Here is a 16,531-nt window from a genome sequence, read left to right as displayed (position 1 = left end):
TAGCCAGTGTTGTGCCTGCTTTGTAATTGCATCAATATGTTAGGCCCAGGGTAGATCCTCAGAGAAGATGACGCCCATGAACTTGAAACTGCTCACCCTTTCCATTGCTGATCCTTCGACGAGGACTAGTGTGTGTGCCCTTGTCTTACCCTTCCTGAAATCCACAATCAATTTCTTGGTCTCTACCAGTATGTGCGAAATCTCTTGTGGTTATGATTTGCTGAAGTCTTTTCGAGGGATGCCTACCCTGAAGAAGTTTAAACATTCTCTTCGACAGGAGTTCAGTGAGACTCTGCCTCACTTCTCCTCCTCTGAGATTTCTGTTGTACCCATCCTTTCTCTCCCTTCATCTTCTTATTCTGGCATCTTCCCCCTTCCTTTCCAATCCTGATGAAGGGTCTCAGCCCAAAACGTCGACTGTTTATTCCCCTGCATGGATGCTGCCTGACCTGCTGAGATCCTGCAGCATTTTGTGTGTGTTGATCTTAACTCTACCAATCTGCTTGATTTTATAATCAACATTTCCCTTTTCCTGAAAATGAAGTAATCTGAGTTTAGCATTTTTTTGATTGACCTACTATCAATATATTTTGAAGCGTATTATTCTAACTTTTTATTTTTTTTCATGTGAAGAACTTCTTGCAGAGATCACTCCCAAATGATACAATTCTAAATTTAGGCTGATTATTCTGGCTTCGTCTGCATAAAATCAGTCTAAAATTGTTCTAACATTTTAATCATATTAAACTACAATTAGAATTTAACTACCGTTAGTTAAAATCTAAAAGTGAAGCACTAAACGCAATAGAAATGCGAAAAAATACTTTAAGTAACACATACTAAATGCTGAAGGAACTCAGTTCATCCGGCAGCATCTATCGAGGGGAATGTCAGACCAAGACGGGAAAGGAAGATCAAGATTGGAAAGAAAGGGGCTAACTCTTTCCCATTCTGCAGTTGCTGGTCTTGGCCCAAATGTCGACTGTCTATTTTTCCTCATAAATGCTGCCTGATGCTGAGTTCCTCTGGCACTTTGCTTGTGTTGCTCTGAATTTCCAGCAACTGCAGAATCTCTTGTGCCTCTGTCTTGAAATAGCACTTGGAAGGTACATTTTGATCAGCGTGATTTGGAAATACTTATGCATGACGATTATATTATTCAGAAGAGGGTCAGGACTTCTAATCTAGGAAAGCTGAGTTAAATTCCCCAAGGCAGCTTGAGAATTTAAATCATCAATGTTTTGGGCCAAGACCCTTCATTAGGACTGGGAAGGAATGGGGAAGATGCCAGAGTAAGAAGTTGGGGGAGGGGGTTACGAACATCAATTTTTCCACCTTCTGATATTTTTTCACCGCCCCTTCCCTCTTTTTCTATTCCTTGCCTCTTACCTCTTCTCCTCACCTGTCTATCACCTCCCCCAGTGCCCCTCCTCCTTCCCTTTCTCCCATGGTCCACTCTCCTCTCCTATCAGATTCCTCCTTCTCTAGCCCTTTGCCTTTTCCACCTATCAGCCAGCTTCTTACTTCATCCTCCTTCCCCCACCCACCTGGTCTCACCCATCACTTTCTAGCTTGATCTCCTTAAAAGTCCCCCTTTCTTCCCACTCTTTGCCTCCTGTGAATTGTCCCTTGATTAGGTTAGGGTTAATTGGGGGTTGCTGGGCAGCACAGCTGTATCTCTAAACAAAATCTTTACACAGAATAATTTTAATTATTTACAATGACCAATTAACCTACTGACTTTGACATTATGTCTTTGGACTGTGGGAGGAAACTGGAGGACCTGGGGAAAACCACACATTCTATAGGGAGGACGTACAGACTCCATTCAGAGGATACCAGGATTGAGCTCTGAACTCTGACGCCCTGAGCTATAATTGTGCCACACTAACCATTGCTTAGGTTAATTGGTCATTGTAAATTGTCTCGCGATTAGGTTACGGTTAAATCAGGTGTTGATGGGTGGCGCAACGTGAAGGGCCAGAAGGGCCTATTGCACGCTCTATCTCTATATAAAAACAAACAAACAAATAAACTTGAATCTTGAATCTTGAACGCGCAAGCTGAAGGGATTTAATTTGGCATCGGGCCTGGCACAGACATCCTGGGTGGAAGGCCTATCCCTGTGCTGTGATGTTCTGCAGATGACTTGGCTCCGATCTTCCTCCATTACACCGTCCAGCACTTTAAGTTTTCCAAACATTTTGTCTCCATTCCTAAACTCAGATATCTGTTCCATGTGTTAACTATTCAGTATTCTAAAAATTCCTGATGTTTGTCATATATCAGTTTGAACTTCATCTGCTCCAGGGGTTCCAAGCCTTTTTTATGCCGTGGACCAATACCATTAAGCAAGGGGTCAGTTGACTTCAGGTTGGGAACCCCTGTTCTGCGGATCTCTTGTGCCTATGATGTACTACTCCACTGTAAATTCTCTTTGACGGATGCTTATCCTGAAGAAGTTTAAATCTTCTCTTTGACTGGAGTTCAGTGAGACGTTCTCTCTCTGCTCCCCTCCATGATCTCCGCTGCCCCCCCGACTTTTCGATCATGTGTTCACCCTGACTCAGATTCCTTCCTCTCCAACCCTTTACCTTTCTACCCACCTGGCTTCACCTATCATTTTCCAGGTTGTCCTCCTTCCTCTCCCACCAGCTTTTTATCCTGGTGCCTTCCCCCTTCCCTTCCAGTGCTGATAAAGGGTGTCAGCCCGAAACATCAACTGTTTAATAATCTCCATAGATGCTGCCTAATCTGTGAGTTCCTCCAGCATTTTGTGTGTGCCACTCTGAACTTCTCTGCCACTCCCCAATTACAGAGCATTCTGACTGGTTACATCACCTTCTGGTATGGAGGGGCCACTGCGCAGAGGCTGCAGAAGGTTGTAAACTTAGCCAGCTTCATTGTGGAACAACCCTCCCCACCAGCAAGGACATCCTCAAAAGACGATGCCTCAAGAAGGTAGCATCCATCATTAAGGACCCTCATGCCCAGGACATTCCCCTCAAGTTCAAGTTCCTCGGTATACGTTACCAGAGATCTCACCTGGACTGAACACACTGGCTGTATGGCTAAAAAAGCACAATAGCATCTCTTCCACCTCAGGCGACTGAAGAAATTCAGCGTGGGCCTCCAAATCCTCAAGACCTTCTACAGGGGCATCATTGAGAGCATCCTGACTGGCTGTATCACCACCCGGTATGGGAACTGCCCCAACCTTGATCGCTGGGCACTGCAGAGAGTGGTACGGACAGCCCAGCGCATCTGTGGATGTGAACTTCCCTCCATTGAGGACGTTTATAGCAACAAGTACGTAAAGAAAGGCCTGGGAGATCATCAGGGATACCAGTCACCCAAACCATAGCCTGTTTCAGCTGCTTCTGTTTGGCAAATGCTACTGCAGCACTAAAGCCAGGACCAACAGGCTACGGGACAGCTTCTTTTTACAAGCCACTTGACTTATAAATTCACGTCTGTACATTGCGATGGAGTCATAACGCAACAATTTTTACTCCCTCACATTGTGGAATGGATGTAAGATTTAAATACATTCAAATTCAAATTCTTCTCATTGCTGCCATTAAAGAGGAGGTACTGGAGCCTGAACACACACTTACTATTTCAGGAACAGCTTCTTCCCCTCCACCATCTGATTTCTGAATGGACAATGAACCCATGAACACTACCTCATTATTTTTGTCTTCTTTTTGCACTACTTGTTTAAATTTTTATATATATTTCTGATTGCTGTTTATTGTATTGTATTGCTGTACTATTGCAGTACAACAAATTTCATGACGTATGAAAGTGTTATTAAACTTGATTCTGATTCCAGTTCTGTTTCCGAGTCCAATTCTGATTCCAATTCCGATCCTGATTCCGATTCCAATACTGATTCCAGTTCCAATTCTGATTCCAATTCCAATTTTGATTCTCCTTCCTCAACCGTCTCTCAGCTTCCTTCATCTAGACCTGACCATTTTTTTCTCCCTGCTTCCTCTGCGACCTCCCCTTACAGTCACAAAAATTATTTATATTTCTCCGCCATAGATCCCACCTGTTGCTTTCCATACCTTTGTTCCCATTCAATGATGAAATCTATTTTGCCCATTTTAGACAAATTATAAGTGACTACATTGCCCCAGGTACTCTTAACATCCTGCAAACTTTTCAAAATACCCATCATGTCCCTTTACAAAATACCCACCTTGACCCTTTTCAGAATACCCACCTTGACACCTTTCAGAATACCCATCTTCACCCTTTTCAGAATACTCACCTTGACCCTTTTCAGAATACCCACCTTGACCCTTTTCAGAATACTCACTTTGACCCTTTTCAGAATACCCATCTTGACCCTCTTCAGAATACCCCCCCGACCCTTTTCAGAATACCCACTTTGTCCCTTTTCAGAATATCCGCTATGACCCTTTTCAAAATATCGACCTTGATCCTTTTAAGTATACCAACCTTTACCCCTTTCTCCTTGCAAAACTCAACTTCATCTGCAATCTTTTCGCTTAAAATGCACAATTGTATTGTAATTCCCAAACCTGCGGCTTTATAAGGCATTGGCCAGCCCATATTTGGAGTACTGCAAGCAGTCTTTGGCCCCTTATTTAAGAATGGATGTGCTGGCATTGGAGATGGTCCAGAGGAGGTTCCCAAGAATGATTTCAGGAATGAAAGTGTTAAAACATGCGGTTTCTCCAGGCTCTGTGCCTATACTTGCTGGAAGTTAGAAGAATGAGAAGGAGATTGCATTGAAACATATCGAATATTGAAAGGCCTGGATAGAGTGGATGTGGAGAGGATGCTTCCTATAGTGGGTGAGTCTCGGATCGGATGGCACAGCCTCAGAATAGAAGAACGTCCCTTCAGGGATGAGGAGGATTTGCTTTAGCAAGAGAGTGGCGAATCTGTAAAATTCATTGCCATAGATGGCTGTGGAGGCCAGGTCATTGGGTATATTTAAAGTGGAGGTTAATGGATTTTTGATTAGTCAGTGAGTCTAAAATTATGGGGAGTAGATGGGAGGATGGGGTTGAGAGAGATAATAAGTCACATGGTGTGAGCAGAATTATCTGCAGCTTAATGTGAAAAAGACTAAGGAGCTGGTGGTAGACCTGAGGAGAGCTAAGGTACCGGCAACCCCTGTTTCCATCCAGGGGGTCAGTGTGGACATGGTGGAGGATTACAAATACCTCGGGATACGTATTGACAATAAACTGGACTGGTCAAAGAACACTGAGGCTGTCTACAAGAAGGGTCAGAGCCGTCTCTATTTCCTGAGGAGACTGAGGTCCTTTAACATCTGCCGGACGATGCTGAGGATGTTCTACGAGTATGTGGTGGCCAGTGCTATCATGTTTGCTGTTGTGTGCTGGGGCAGCAGGCTGAGGGTGGCAGACACCAACAGAATCAACAAACTTATTCGAAGGGCCATTGATGTTGTGGGGATGGAACTGGACTCTCTCACGGCGGTGTCTGAAAAGAGGATGCTGTCTAAGTTGTATGCCATCTTGGTCAATGTCTCCCATCCACTACATAATGTACTGGGTGGGCACAGGAGTACATTCAGCCAGAGACTCATTCCACTGAGATGCAACACAGAGCGTCATAGGAAGTCATTCCTGCCTGTGGCCATCAAACTTTACAACTCCTCCCTTGGAGGGTCAGTCACCCTGAGCCAATAGGCTGGTTCTGGACTTATTTCATAATTTACTGGCATAATTTACATATTACTATTTAACTATTTATGGTTCTATTACGATTTATTATTTATGGTGCAACTGTAACGAAAATCAATTTCCCTCTGGGATCAATAAAGTATGACTACTACTACTACTAATAAGTCACCCATAATGGAATGGTGGCTCAGACTCTATGGGCCAGATTGCCTAATTCTGCTCCCCTGTCTTATGGTGTTATAGTCTTAAGGTTTTGGTCTTTCTAGCCTCAAACCTACCAGTCTCTCAGGATTTTGTCTAATTCAGTGAGATCACCTTCCATTGTTCGAATTTTCCAATCCTAGCCAATTCTTATTTTGGTCTACAGATGGCAGAGCTTACTGGCGATCACATAGAAAAAACACGATCTGTTAAATCATATAATTGAAATTAAATGATCTGTCTGGTACATGTAAATAGGACTCTTCCATGAACGGTCTCAAGTGACAGGAGGACGGTTGGTCATGGGTTTAGTAATCCCATCCTGTAAAAACCCAGAGCTACAGAAACACCAACAGAAGCTCCTGAGGCCTCATATCTGGGAGAGGAAGGATACATCAAGAAGATGGGGACAACGTGAAGGACCGGCCCACGACAAAGGACTCCAGTGAGCTAGTGTTGGCCTATGCCCCAGAAGGGGTGATGGGCTTAAGAAGATAATTCTAATATGTACTCCTGTGGTTATTTTCTTGGAATATTATTACACATTTGTAATCCACTGGAATGTTTCTCTGTGTAAAGTTATTATATAACTTACATTTGCATGTACTGATTGTGTTCTGTCTTTTTATAAATAATTTCCAATTCTTACTGAAATCTTAAATTTGCCTCCTCATATTCAATGACCCATCTTGTTGCATATTGCCTGAAATTTTGGCTGATTTGAAATGAGCTTCAGAAACCATGTTTCCGATGTAAATTAGAAACAGTTTCTGATTCCCCAGTGCCTTGGACACCATGTCCAGACCATCCTCTCCGAAACAGCTCTACTTATCAAAGCTGTACTTCCTTCAAACAAAACTTTTTATTTCTTCTTGGATGTTCGCTCTGAATCCCCATTAAATTAAATTTAACTCCTGTGGGGAAATTGTAACTTCAAAGGTTTCAAAGGTCCAATTCAATGTCAGAGAAATGTATACAATATACATCCTGAAATGCTTTTTCTTCACAACCATCCACGAAAACAGAGAAGTGCCCCAAGAATGAACAACAGTTAAATGTTAGAACCCCAAAGTACCCCCCCAGCTTCCGTCCCTTGCGTAAGTGGCAAACAATTCCCTTCCCCCCACCAGCAAAAATAATGCACACCCGCTACCAGCACTCAAGCATGAGCAAATGGATAGCAAAGACACAGACTTGCAGTTACCCCAAAGACTACATTGTTCATCTGATAATTCGACACGCTGCAGGCTCTCTCTCTCCTCATAAGGGAGAAAGAGGTGACTCCATTTTCCAACGACTCCATTTTCTAACTTTAGACAATAATGTAAAATGGGCAAGATCAGATTAGCATTGGAGACACAAGAGATTGCTGATTTTGAAATCTGGAACAATTTGATGCAGGGTTTCACCCCGAAATGTTGACAATTCCTTTTCTCCCACAGACGCTGCGTGATCCACTGCATTCTGTAAAATCAGATTGACAGGCTATTTATACAATGTTCTTGTGCTGGGAGCCATGGCAGTGTAACGGTTAGTGTAATGCTATAGCAGTCATGGTGTCGGAGTCCGGAGCTCAGTTCTGGTGTTCTAGTTTTCTCCTTCAGTCCAAAGATGTACCGGCTAGGTTAACTGGTCATGGTAAATTGTCCAATTGTCCAAAGGGAGTGCAGAAGACAACAAATTGTACAAATACAAAAAAAGGAAACAATAATGATAGATAAATGAATAAACAATGAATATTGAGAACATGAGATGCAGAGGCCTTGATAGAGAGGATGGTGGAAGAGCCTAAGACCAGAGGACACAGCCTCGGAATAGAGGGATGTCCTTTTAGAATGGAGACGAGGAGGAACTTGGTTAGCTGGAGAGCGGTGAATCTGTGAAATTCGTTGCTGCAGGTAGCTGTGGAGGGCAAGTCTGTATGTGTATTTAAGGCAGAGGTTGATAGATTCTTGATTGGTCAGGGCATGAAGGGATACAGGGAGAAGGCAGGAGATCAGGCAGAGAAGAGAAATGGATCAGCTGTGACAAAATGGTGGAGCAGACTTGATGGACCAAATGACCTAATTCTGCTCCTATGTCTTATGGTCTTATGATCTTATGATGGTGAGTCCATTGGTTGTGAGAATATTTTAATGATGGGGCAAGTGAAATTGAGTGAAGTTATCCCCTTTGGTTCAAGAGCCTGATGGTTGAGGGGTAATGACTGTTCCTGAAACTGGTGGTGTGAGTCCAAAGGCTTCTGTACCTCCTTCCTGTTGGCAGCAGCGAAAAGAGAGCATGGCCTGGGTGGTGGGCATCCCATGATTAGGTTAGGGTTAATCAGGGTTGTGGGTTGGCTGGCTCGAAGGGACAAGAGGGCCTACACTGCACCGTATGCTAACTAAATGAATAAAAAAACTTCTGAATTAATCTATCATTAAATTTAGTCTCTCTTTAATGATTCTATTTCTAATGCTCCAATTGAAGAAAATATGTCTGCTCTACTCACACTATCAAAACCATTCATACTTTTTAAAGCAACACACACAAAATGCTGGAGGAGCTTGACAGGTCAGGTAGCATCTATGGAAAAATAAACAGTCGATGTTCTGGCGTTTACTTTTATCTATTGATGCTGCCTGACCTGCTGAGTTCCTTCAGCGTTTTATGTGTGTTGCTTTGGAATTCCAGCATCTGCAGATTTTCTCATGTTTCTAATACTTTTCAATACCTTTTAGTTAACTATTAGATTAGCTTAATTTGTCACATGTACATCAAAATCAGTAGTGAAAAATGTCGCTTGCGGCAAATCAAATCCGCGAGGATTGTGATGGGGGCAGTTGTCACGCTTCCAGTGTCAATACAGCATGGCCACGACTCGCTAATCCTAGTCTGTATGTCTTTAGAATGTGGTAGAAAATTAAAGAAACCCAGAGGAAACCCTTGTGGTCATGGGGAGGACGTACAAAACTCCTGACAGACAGTGGCGGGAATCGAACTCCAATCGCCGATTGCTGGCGCTGTAAAGTGTTACACTAACTGCTGTGAAGCTGAGCTGTCTGAATTCATATTTTCAAATGGCTATGTTGGGATTTTAAACTGACATTCACCAGACCATTAATCAGAATCAGAATCAGGTTTACTATCACCGGAATGTGATGTGAAATTTGTTAACTTAGCAGCAGCAGTTCAATGCAATACATAATATAGCAGTGAGAGAGAAAAATAATAAATAAAATAAAACATAATAATAAATAAACAAGTAAATCAATTATGTATAATAAATAGATTATCAAAAATGTGCAAAAACAGAAATACTGTATATTAAAAAAGGTGAGGTAGTGTCCAAAGCTTCAATGTCCACTTAGGAATCAGATGGCAGATGGGAAGAAGCTGTTCCTGAATCACTGAGTGTGTGCCTTCAGGCTTCTGTACCTCCTGCCTGATGGTAACAGTGAGAAAAGGGCATGTCCTGGGTGCTGGAGGTCTTTAATAATGGATGCTGCCTTTCTGAGACACCGCTCCCTAAAGATGTCCTGGGTACTTTGTAGGCTAGTGCCCAAGATGGAGCTGACTAGATTTACAACCTTCTGCAGCTTCTTTCAGTCCTGTGCAGTAGCCCCTCCGTACCAGACAGTGATGCAGCCTGTCAGAATGCTCTCCATGGTACAACTATAGAAGTTTTTGAGTGTATTTGATGACATGCCAAATCTCTTCAAACTCCTAATAACGTATAGCCGCTGTCTTGCATTCTTTATAACTACATTGATATGTTGGGACCTGGTTAGATTCTCAGAGATCTTGACACTAAGGAACTTGAAGCTGCACATTCTCTCCACTTCTGATTCCCCTATGAGGATTGGTGTGTGTTCCTTCGTCTTACCCTTCCTGAAGTCCACAATCAGCTCTTTCGTCTTACTGATGTTGAGTGCAGGTCGTTGCTGCAGCACCATTCCACTATTTGGTATATCTTACTCCTGTACACTCTGTCATCACCACCTGAGATTCAACCAACAATTGTTGTATCTTCAGCAAATTTATAGATGGTAAATTTATATATGACTTATAGATGATAAATTTGTAAAAACTTGCGGGGGGGGGTCATAGTAATTCAGCTTCTGAAAAGTCAGGAGGTAAAATTTCAGGAGTTGGGAGAGAAGAGAAGGGAGTGGTAGAACTGGATGTCACTGGGGCAAGTCTGAAAGCTGGCACTGTTATTTATGGAGATACAGTGTGGGACAGGTCCTTACAGCCCAGCAACACCCGATTTAACCCTGGTCTAATCACTGTACAATTTACAATGACTAATTAACCTACTAAATGTTTCGTCTTTGGACTGAAGGGAAAAAACCAGAGCACTCGAATACAGCCCATGCACTCAACAGGGAATTGAACTCTGAACTCTGATGTCCCGCACTGTAACAGCATTGCGTTAACAGCTACGCTCCCGTGGCGCCTTTACCTGGCGCAACAGCATCAGAGTGGTGCCAGAGTGGTCATATAGGACTGGAGGAGACCTCCTGCAGAACAACACCCAAAATGCTGGAGGAAGTCAGCAGGTCAGGCAGCACCTATGGAGAGGAATAAGCAGTCACCATTTCAGGCCAAGGCCCTCCACTGGGAATCAGATGCTGCCTCACCCGCTGACGTCCTCCAGCATTTTGTGTGTGTTACTCTGAATCAGAGGGGATAACTCCACTTGCCCCATCTCTGAACTGTCCCACAACCAATGGACTCACTTTCAAGGACTCTTCATCTCATGTTCTTGAAATGTATTGCTATATATTTATAATAATCATTTTTTCTTTCTTTTTTGTCTTTTGCACATTGGATGTTTATCTGTCCTGTTGGGTACGATCTTTCATTGGTTCTGTTATGTTTCTTGTATTTACTGTGAATGCCCACAAGAAAGTGACTCTCAGGGTTGTATGTGGTGATATATACCTAGTTTGATAATAAATTTATTTTGAACTTTGATCTGCAGAATCTCTTGTGTTTAGGACTGGAGTTGCACAGGGCAACTGACGTTTTCGTTTTGGCTTAACACGAAAGAGTGAATGGTATATGTCTTTGGAATGTGGGAGGAAACTTGAGCATCTGGCAGAAACAGGGAAAATGTAGAGACAGCAGTGAAAAACTGTCCCTGGATCTGACAGCAGGTAATGTAATAGTATTATGCTAACTGTTACGCTACCATACCATCTCCATTACTAGTTGTTGTGTTTTTGTATAAAAGTTTATCTATGTATTACATTAATTGTCAATCATTATGGAACAATGCCACAAAATAGATATTATTCCTTCAGTCTCCAGATATTTTCCTGATAGGGTTCCCCATGCAAGGTTCTTTCAGAAAGTAAGGAGGCATGGGATCCAAGGAGACTTGTGGATCCAGAATTGGCTTCCCACAGAAGGCAAAGGCTGGTTGTAGATGGTTTGTATTCTGCATGGAGGTCGGTGACCAGTGGTGTTCCGTATGGTTCTGCTCTGGGACCCCTCATGTTTGTGATTTTTATAAGTGACCTGGATGAGGTAGTAGAAGGGTGGGTTAGTAAGTTTGCTGATGACACAGAAGTTCAGGGTGTTGTGGATAGTCTGGAGAGTTGTCAGAGGTTACAGTAGTTCGTCGATAGGATGCAGAACTGGGCGGAACAGTGGCAGATGAGTTCAACCCAGATAAGTGTGAAGTGGTTCATTTTGGTAGGTCAAATTTGAAGACAGAATATAGTATTAGTGGTAGGATGTGTACACTATAGAAGGAGTGCAGAGGAGATTTAAAAGGATGTTGCCTGGATTGGAGAGTGTGCCTTATGAGAATAGGTTGAGTGAACTTGGTCTTTTCTCCTTGGAGTGACAGAGGAAGAGAGGTGACCTGATAGAGGTGTATTAGATGACAAAAGGCATTGATTGTGTGGATAGCCAGAGGCTTTTTCCCAGGGCTAAAATGGCTAACACAAGGGGGCATAGTTTTAAGGTACTTAGAAATAGGTACAAGGGGGATGTCAGGGGTAAGTTTTTCACACAGAGAGTGGTGGGTGTGTGGAATACATTGCTGGTGACAGTGGTGGAGGCGGATACAATACGGTCTTTTAAGAGACTCTTAGGTACATGGAGGGCTGTGCAGTAGGGTATTCTAAGCAGTCTCTGGAGTAGGTTACATGGTCGGCACAACTTTGTGGGCCTGAGGGCCTGTAATGTGCTGTAGATTTCTATGTTATATGCTCTATGTTGATAACAGGCTGGAATATTGCATGCAACCTTATCATTTCAAGGAAAGTAGACATGCTTTCCTTCAGCAGCTTCATGTTCCTGGATATCAACATCACAGAAGATCTACCCTACACCCACCACACTTTTGCAGTCATGAGGAAAACACACTAGCCACTATATTTCATTAGGAGTTTGAGGAGATTTGGAATGTATCAGCAAAGACGATAGATTTACCATGGAGAGCATTGTGACTGGTAGTATTACCATCTGGTATGGAGCATCAATGTATGGGATCACAAGAGGGTTCAGAGGGTTGTAGACTTAGCCAACTGCATCATGGATACAACCCTCCATGCCATTGAGGACATCTTTGAAATGCAGTGCCTCAGGAAAGTGAAATCTGTGCTGAAGGACCCTCACCATCTAGGACATGTCCTCTTCTCATTGTCATAATTGGGGATGAGGAACAAGAGGCTGAAGATGCACACTCCACATTTTACGAAGAGCTTATTCCCCTCTACCGTCAGATTTCTTACACGACCTTGCTATTCCTCTTTTGCTCCTTGTATCTATATTTCTATCTATCTATTGTATTTTAAATAATGCTGCCACAAATCAACAAATTTCATAACAACTGTCAGTGCTAATAAAGCTGATTCTGTTCTGCAAAAGTCCTGTCGTTCTCAGCTAACCAGTGCCCTCTGCTGGAATGTTTGGATGTGTGGTTTTGTTCCTATAAACTTGCAGGACTGAAAATGTTGTCAATATTTTCTCTCTGAAGTGTGATCTTTGAGGTAGCCGAGTAGTTCTGAGAGAATTGGGTTAGGGGATAAGGGGTGAGAATATGTAGGGGGAGGATTGACTTCTGGTGGCTTTCCCAATGACCAGTCCTGCAAAAGTAGATAAGGGTTGTGATGAAATTCTGCCCCTTTGGCACCACTGAGATTGGTAAAGAGAAAGTAGCAGAGGTAATGTAGCGGTTATACCTATGATGCTGGACCCTCACACCAAGATTTATGGTTGACTCATGATTGCAACCAGAAGATGGATGGAATGTCCCCCGTGCCCAGGAGTCTAACTGGAGTAGCGCACACAAAACATGGAGGAACTCAGCAGGCCTCACAGCATCCACGATGGTAAATAGTCAACAGTTCATTTCCCTGCCTGACCTGCTGAGTTCCTCCAGCGTTTAGTATGTGTTGTTCCAGATTTCCAGTATCTGAAGAATCTCTTGCGTCTCCAAGGAATTACTATAGGTAGAGAGTGGTGAATCTGTGGAATTCATTGCCACAGACATCTGTGGAAGCCAAGTCATTTGGTATATTGAAGGTTGAGATTGATAGGTTCTTGATTAGTAAGGACGTCAATGGCTATGGGAAGAATATACCCATTGACTTGGCCTCCGCTGCAGTCCGTGACAACAAATTTCACCGATTCCATATCCTCTGGCTAAAGAAGTTCCTCCTCATCTGTTCTGAAGGGTCGTCCTTCTATTCTGAGGTTGAGCCCTCTGTTCCTAGACTCCCCCACTATAGGAAACATCCTCTCCACGTCCATTCTATTTAGGCCTTTCAATATTCATTAGGTTTTAATAAGAACCCACCCCCAATTCTCCTAAACTCCAGTAAGTACAGAGCCAAAACCAACAAACACCTCTCATACATTAACCCTTTCATTCCTGGGATCATTCTCAGGTACCTCATCTGGATCCTCTGCAAAGTCAGCACATCCTTTTCTAGATAAGGAGCCCAGAACTGCTGAAAATATTCCTTGAGTGAGATGATGTTACAGGAAGGCTTCTAAAGGAGCAGGGCAAGTTGAAGAGCAACCTCTCAACTTCAGTGTTTGCTTCTCTCTGTGACAGCTGAGGCCTGCTGTCTGATTGCTCCTCAATAGCACTGCTTCATTGTTATTTTAATCAAAAAGAGCCACCCCACTGAGATAATTGTTTGATGCTGAACAGCTAGAAATTTCAGATTCTGTCATTGGAAAGAAATCAGGAATAATTGATGAAGACATCCTAAACTTCTTTCTGAAAGGAGGTGGTACATATAAAAGATTGGATTTATTTGATACATGTGCATTGCAAGATTGAAATGCAATGTTTGCATCAATGACCAACAGAGGCTGGTGCTGGGACAGCCTGCAAGTGTTGTCATACTTCCAACGCCAACACAGCACACCCACAACGTACTGACCCTAACCGGTACGTCAATGCTTGTCTGGAAACCAAGGCACCCGTAGGAAGCCTACACGGACACAAGGAGAACACACAAGCTTCTTACTGAGAGCAGTGGGAGTGGAACAAGGGGAATTGAGTATAAGAGCAAAGAGGTCCTTCTGCAGCTGTACAGGGCCCTGGTGAGACCACACCTGGAGTACTGTGTGCAGTTTTGGTCTCCAAATTTGAGGAAGGACATTCTTGCTATTGAGGGAGTGCAGCGTAGGTTCACAAGGTTAATTCCCAGGATGGCAGAACTGTCATATGTTGAAAGATTGGAGCGACTGGGCTTGTATACACTGGAATTTAGAAGGCTGAGAAGGGATCTTATTGAAACATATCAGATTATTAAGGGATTGGACACACTGGAGGCAGGAAGCATGTTCCCGCTGATGGGTGAGTCCAGAACCAGAGGCCACAGTTTAAGTATAAGGGGTAGGCCATTTAGAACGGAGTTGAGGAAAAACTTTTTCACCCAGAGAGTGGTGGATATATGGAATGCTCTGCCCCAGAAAGCTGTGGAGGCCAAGTCTCTGGATGCTTTCAAGAAAGAGATGGATAGAGCTCTTAAAGATAGCGGAATCAAAGGTTATGGGGATAAGACAGGAACTGGTTACTGATTATGGATGATCAGCCATGATCACAGTGAATGGTGGTGCTGGCTCGAGGGGCCGAATGGCCTACTCCTGCACCTATTGTCTATTGTCTATTGTCTATTGGAACCCTGTCCGCTGCTGCTGTAAAGCGTTATGCTAGCCGTTATGCTACCATGCCGGCAAGCTGCAGATCTATTCAAATAGTGTTTGATGTCTTTCTACGAGCATGTTTGTGTAGACATTTCACTGCATCCTGAAACACTCCAGGAATGGTTTTACTGTGATAAAACAGTAATCCCAGGACAGATCCTCTTCCTCTGATATGAAAATGCTGTCACAAGAAAGCAGCATCCATCATCAAAGATTCCCACCACCATCCATCTCCTCTCACTGCTGCCATCTGGAAGGATGTATGGGAGCTTTAGGTCCCAAACCACCAGGTTCAGGAATAGTTATTGCCCAACAGCCATCAGGCTCCTGAACCAGCGTGGACAACTTCACTCACCTCAATTCTGAACTGACTCACTTTCAAAGACTCTACAACTCATGTTCTCAGTATTATTTATTTACTTTTCTGGCTGAGACCCTTCGTCAGTCCTGATGAAGGGTCTTGTCCCGAAACGTCAACTGTTTAATCTTTACCATAGATATTGTTGTGGCCAGTTGAGTTTCTCCAGCATTTTGTGTGTGTTATTCTGGATTTCCAGCATCTGCTAATTTTTTCTTGTTTATTTATTTACTTATTTTTTATTATTATTTTATTCTCAGCCAAGCTGCTAAAACCTGATGTAAGGATATTGTTCATGTTCCATAGTATTTCAATTTCCTCTTTTAATTCAGCATACTTCTGGTGTTTATCACTTATTAATTTCTGTATGTTATGTGTGTTTGGAATGGCTATATCTATTAAGTCAGTTGTTCTTGCTTGTTTATCCTGTAATATTATATGTGGACGATGATTATGGATTGTCCTATCTGTAATAGTGGATTGGTGGTAATATAAAGTGCAGGGCTCTGACTCTAAAACTCGATCATGCTTGTATTTATAGGAAGATATGGTATCTTTTATGTGTTTGTATTTTAAAGCAAGATATTGGTGAATGATGTTTACCATTTGATTGAGCCTGTGTAAGTAATCAGATTGAGTTAAACTGCTACAAGATCCTATAATCAGTTGGATTGTTGGGTGGGGAAAGATGTGCTTGGTGGTGGGATCCTGTTAGAGGGAGCAGAAGTTATGAAGAATTACGTGCTGGACACGGAGGATAATGGAGTAGTAGTTGAGTAGAAGAGGAACCGTGAACTTGGTGTGGCAGGGGAGGATGGGTTGGGTGCAGATATGTGTGAAATGGAAGAGATGTGGGTGAGGGCAGTGTTGATGATATTAGAAGGGAAGACCCTTTCCTTGAAGAAGGATATCTCAGTTGTTCTGGAATGAAAAGCCTCAAACAGAGAGCAAATGTGATGGAGACAGAGGAACTGAGAGAAAGGGGTGGCAATTTTACAAGTGACAGGGTGGGAAGTGGTATAGTCCAGATATTGTGAGAGTCAGTGGGTTTATAAAAGATGTCAGCAGATAATTGTCTGCAGAGATGGAGACAGAGAGACTGAGAAAGGGGAGAGAGGTTCTG

This window comes from Mobula birostris, chromosome 17 (genome assembly GCF_030028105.1).
Source record: "Mobula birostris isolate sMobBir1 chromosome 17, sMobBir1.hap1, whole genome shotgun sequence".
Lineage (NCBI taxonomy): Eukaryota > Metazoa > Chordata > Chondrichthyes > Myliobatiformes > Myliobatidae > Mobula > Mobula birostris.
The sequence above is the reverse complement of the archived record's forward strand: the minus strand, read 5'-3'. Positions refer to the sequence as shown.